Source organism: Monodon monoceros, unplaced genomic scaffold, assembly GCF_005190385.1.
Source record: "Monodon monoceros isolate NGI ecotype Baffin Bay Population unplaced genomic scaffold, NGI_Narwhal_1 Super_Scaffold_4, whole genome shotgun sequence".
In the NCBI taxonomy this organism is placed as follows: Eukaryota; Metazoa; Chordata; class Mammalia; order Artiodactyla; family Monodontidae; genus Monodon; species Monodon monoceros.
In genome coordinates, this window is record NW_021703781.1 from 2,355,304 (window position 1) to 2,361,303 (window position 6,000).

Genomic DNA, 6,000 nt, shown 5'->3' on the forward strand with positions numbered 1-6,000 from the left:
TCCCGTCCTCATGCTTATTCGGGCTTCAGTAGTTGTGTCTCGTGGGCTCAGTAGTTGTGGCTCACGGGCTCTAGAGCACAGGCTCAGTAGTTGTGGCACATGGGCTCTAGATTGCAGGCTCAGTAGTTGTGGCTCGTGGGCTCAGCAGTTGTGGCTTGTGGGCTTAGTTGCTCCATGGCATGTGGGATCCTCCCGGACCAGGACTCAAACCCATGTCCCCTGCACTGGCAGGCAGATTCTTAACCACTGTGCCACCAGGGAAATCTGGCAGGTGGATTCATAACCACTGTGCCACCAGGGAAGGCCCTGTCTATGTCTCTTTCTTGCTATAAACAGTCGGGTCTAAATCATACTGTGTATCTTTGAGTGTTGCTTGAAAAGAACAATTGCTAAGGACTGTGGCTCCTCAAGCCCCAGGACATAAGAAGATTACCAGCTGGGCACAGGGAGCCAGCTCCTTCTGCCATGCTGCTCAGATGACGGGGCCCCCGGGAGCAGCAGATTCCAGCCATCTGTCAAGGCGTCTGGCTCCTGCTCTGGGAGGCGGCTCAGATTCCAAGCTGACAACACACCTCTGACGCAGGCATGAACCTCAGGCTCTCAGGCATCCTGAGGATGATGAAACAGGACGTTCTCCTCCCGGTGTGGCCCTGACACTCACGCATCCTCCATCACCACTGGACCAGTGGGATGCGGGAATTCCACCTCTGCTCACTCCACGTGCCACCACCGCCAAATGGTCGCTGTTGTCTTTTCTCAGACTGGCAGTCAGCTGGTCTTCTTGCCTCCCTCTTTGGCCCTCGTTTCCTCCTCTCCATTTCCCCCGCGTTAGGATTAAAAACGACACACTGGTTTAACTTTATTTAGATACGTGCAGCGCTTGACAGCTCTCGAGCCAAGTTTACAGAGTTATTCTTTGTCGGTCCTCACTGAAGTAACTCTCATGGTCCTAGAATTTCAAATGCAGAGAATTAGAAGAGGTGGAAGGAATGATTGCACGTCGTGTCTGAACCGCATGGCTGCAGGCCTACTTACCTACTGCCTCATTGCATGCCCTGTTTGTTTTGCGTGGGCCAATCTTGTCTATTCAGCAACCTGTTGACACATTTTTAATTGACGGACTTCATTTTTTTAAAGAGCAGTTTCAGGTTTGCAGAAAAATTGAATTGAAAGTATAGAGTTCTTATATACTCCTCCCCAACCCCCGCCCTCACACAACACTTCCCCCTCTTATTAAACATCTTGCATTTGTTACAATTGGTGAGCCAGTATTCCTACATTATTATTACCCCAAATCCATAGTTTATATTAAGGTTCACTCTTTTTTAAAAAAAAAAGTTTATTTATTTATTTTGGCTGCGCCGGGTCTTAGTTGCGGCACGCGGGATCTTTCTTTTTCTTTCTTTCTTTTTTTTAGTTGTGGCATGTGAACTCTTAGTTGCGGCACGCACGTGGGATCTAGCTCCCCGACCAGGGATCAAACCCAGGCCCCCTGCATTGGGAGCTCGGAGTCTTACCCACTGGACCACCAAGGAAGTCCCAGGGTTCATTCTTGGTACTGTATATCTTATGCGTTTTGCCAAATGCATAGTGACATGTATCCACCACTACAGTGTCATGCAGAGTAGTTTCACTGCCCTAAAATCCTCCCGTGCTCCATCTATCCATCCCTCTCCCCCTTCCCCCATCCCCAGGCTGCCTGTGAAATTTTCTGTCCTCTACAGGGCCCAGCACTGGGCTGTGTACCCAGGAGGTGCTAATTACACCCACACTGGCTGGTTAGCGGCAACAGTAAACCATGGATTGAGTGTCTGTGTGGCTACCAGTACACACTCTTGTGTGCATAGGCATTGCTTCTGGGACCACAGTCTCTAGCAAATCATGGGATGGTCTCAGCTTTTCATGAGCAGGAAGGTGGGAAGCCACTGGATTAGGACAAAATCTTCTTGATGGAGAAAGTGCTTTAGTCAGCATCTTTAGGGAAGGGCTGTGGTCTGAGCTCGGTGTGCTGTTTAAAGGGCCCATGGAAAAAACCAGTCAGAGGAGCTCCTGGCATTGGCCCTGGGCTAGAGGAGCAGCTGGATTGTCAACAAGCTGCCCGTGTTTCAGCGCGGGCTCTGGCAGGTGCCCAGGGCCCTCGGGTGGCCCCTGGCAGATGTGACAGGAGTGAAGCAAAGCCTCTTTCGAAAGCAGCAGTGAAATTCAGCACCCCCCGTACCGCTAGCTCACTCCGGGTCATTTCCTGGAACGGCAGGTAAAGACAATAGACGAGTTTGATTTGGGGGGATGACTTCCTTTGAAGAATGAATGGATGGAGATGTCTTGCTAATAAGATGGTCAAGTCTCCTTAAGATGCTTCATGTGAACTTCTACTGGACCGTCTCTTTCTCGGTTGGGGTAGTGAAATGAGTAACAGCAGAACAGGCGAAGGGAAGGTAGAAAGTAGCAATGATCGACGTCTATTACGTGCCACCCACTTCAAATAAGTTATTTCCTTAGAGTCCGTTCTTGTAAATATGCATGAATGGGAGGAGTCTTTCACACAGATAATTTCCAAAATGTCTACTTGGTTGTAGCATTCACATTTAGTTGCTTGCATAGAAGGTAGGCAGCTGCAGATTTATCGATTCCATGTGAACCAGGATGGTCATAAAGCTGCTGTCGATCTCTAAGCAAACCCCAGTGGATGGGAGGGCATGGGTGGCCAAGGAGCAGGGAAAATCCTTGGTGAAACTGGAAACTATTCCCAAGTGATCACCACCAGCTCCGCAGCCCTCCTCCTCCTGGGAACCTTGTCTACACTGCAGGCAGCCAGGACTATCACACTGTGACACGGCCTGAGTCTGTCCCTCTTCTCATCCTCTCCCCAGGGAAATCCTTGTGGAGGCACCTCACCACTGTGGTCCTTGGGCAGGTATAGTTCTCAATCAAATCATATACTGAAGGGTTAAGAGCCTAGACACTAAACAGGTCCTAAGAGAGTAAAACAGGAAGTTGCTTAATATTGCCTCAAGGTCCTATTAATTTCACACGGGATGTTATCAGACCTCTACATTTCCCTACGTACTACATACACATACTATACACACTTTGGTTCAGACTTCACACTTCTGGGTTTCTAGAAGGCCAGGTGAACATTAATGACTAATTGGTCTTGGAGAAAGCACAGAAAGCTAGTTGGAGTCAAAGCAAGAGAAGCACAGGTGGCTTTTTTTCTCTTTTCTGCTCTGGCGGAAGGGAAATGGGAATCATATCCTCAGAGGTTTCATGCCAGAGACTTTGAGATGCCAACCTATTGAGAAGAGAGCGTTGGGTAACAAAAGTCCTCAAAATCCCACCAAGATGATCAAAGCAACAGTTTCTTAGCCATCCTCCCCTGGCCCTGTGCAGGGTAGCTGAGACTCAGACACCTGAAGAACAGTCTGGAACCCAGGTGACACCTCATGCTCTGTGTTCCACATCAGTGGGCTAACGGTTTATCCATTAATAAAAAAAAACATCTCCTCAATGGATTCATATTTCTTTCAAAATCAGTTATATGCATTATTTTAAAACTATAAAACCCCTAAAACAGAAATTAAAAAAGAATGAGATACATGGTATTTAAAAAAATAATTTTAAAAACTTATATAATAGATCGAGATTTGGCTTCATATAAGAAAAAGGTAAACTGATAGTAGCACAAACAACATAACAGTTTTTCCTCTGTCACATAAAGGAAGGCAGTCCAGGGGTGGTCTGGCAATTCCACAAGCAGTCCAGGGGTGGTCTGGCAATTCCACAAGCTTGTCAAGGAACCAGACTAATTCCACTTCTCTGCTTTGCCATTCCTAGGCTGTGGCTCTTGTTTGCTTGGTCCAGAATGGCTTCCAGAGCTCCAGCCATCGTATCCACAATTCAGGATGCAGGGTGGATGAAAGGAAGAAGGCTCTCCCCTTTCCTTTCAAGAAAATCTGCTTGAAGTCCCATAAAGCACTGCGAGACCAGACTGGAAGCATTCCAACCCAGAGCAAGGAGTCCTCCGAGGGAGGCTGTACCTGCGAAACTTCCTCCACCAGTGCTGCCAGGAGACTGTTCTGGTGTGCTTTTGCTATGGCCAAGACTACGCCTTCGTTCCTGGAGGAACGCCTTGCTAAATACTAGAACACCTTTAGTTAGAATTTGGGGGACTCGGCACTATTGAAGAAGGTGAGTATTGTTGGTGGCCGTCTGAAGGCGGCTCCCGGCTCCAGAATCATCATTTGAGACAGCGCGTCGCCATCCAGGTAACAGGCTTTGGTGCGCTAGGCTGTCCTGTGGCAACAAATGACGCCCAAATCCAAAGAGCTTAATTCAGTGTAAGTCTTTTTCCTTGTTCATGCTACCTGTTCTATGGGGTCTACAGGGGGGACTCTTTTCATGGAGTCACCTTGGGACCGAGGCTAACAGAAGCTTCACTTCAAGACAGGCTCCCATTATCCAGGGTGCTACCCCAGACAAGAGGCCACTGGTTTTGACTGCTTCCACCCAGATGCGACATGTGGCACCTCTGCTCAACGTTCCATTGACCAAACAAGTCACTTGGCCACACTGGCTTCCAAGGGGCTGGGAAGGGACCCCCACTGGGTGCCCGGAAGGCAGTAGCTCAGCACCGTTTGGGGAATGCCACCGCGAGTACTAGTAGCTTAATTCTATTCCCAGCTATGTGCCAGTTTTGTCCTCCGAAAGTCCAAACCTGAAGTTCAAAACTTTATGAACAGGGCTTCCCTGGTGGCGCAGTGGTTGAGAATCTGCCTGCCAATGCAGGGGACACGGGTTCGAGCCCTGGTCTGGGAGGATCCCACATGCCGCGGAGCAACTAGGCCCGTGAGCCACAACTACTGAGCCTGCACGTCTGGAGCCTGTGCTCCACAACAAGAGAGGCCGCGACAGTGAGAGGCCCGCGCACCGCGATGAAGAGTGGCCCCCGCTTGCCACAACTAGAGAAAGCCCTCGCACAGCAACGAAGACCCAACACAGCAAAAATAAATAAATTAATTAAAAACAAAACAAACAAACAAAAAAACCTTTATGAACAGTTTTTTACCTGAAAAATAGGCAAAGTTTCATCACATGAAGCCTAATTATTGATATATTCACGGACTTATTGTTGTAAATCGTGCATCGCACGTAAAAGAGAGGCTCTCTGGGCTCCTGAGCTCAGACATTAGTCTCATTACTTGACCCCTAAGAGACCACTTGGAGGCTGGTCCTACCTACCATGGAAGTTTCACTGGGTCAAGGCGAAATGAGAACAAAACAACCAGGATAAAGTAATGAATTTTTCCAAAAGCAAAAATTCATTCCATTTAAGGGAGTGCCCTGTATTCTGATATCATGTCTTTATTATTTTTTTGAGGCTAAAAAGGCTTTTCTTTATGAAATAATGGTGAGGGAAGTTGGCGAAAGTTTTTTGAAAAATAAGCTTCCTTAAAATAAAATGTTAGTAATATTATATATCTGACCATCTTATTTTTTCTTAACTTTTTACCCATCATTTGCAAACTCTGACCATCTGATAGCCACTCATCTGGTTTCCCTCTTGTTTGCAAAGAAGGAAACTAGGAAATAAAACGATTTGCGTCCCCAAAACACACATTTAATTGGAGAAATAATCCTCTATCGATGCTTGGATTCAAATTTCAGATTAGCTAAATGATGTGCGCCTTTCTTTCCCAGGAACAGCCTTATAGAGACGTGACCATTGATGCTGTTTTCCAGAGAAGTTTAAAGAACACATTTACTGAACTCATCGTGAAACACATGCAGGCAAAGGGTTATCTAGGAAAGCATTTTAGGGGTGGCTAACTTTGGACACTTTATGAATGAGGCTGCCTTGTCACTTTGGACCCTTGCCGTCCACTTTGGAACTGCTGAGTGACGTCCTGAGATTTGCTGAGCTGCGTTCTCTACGAATGTGCCTTGTCGATGGGGGGTTACAAGCTCCTGAAGGCTTTGGTGTGTATCCGTTTTGGGGGGTGG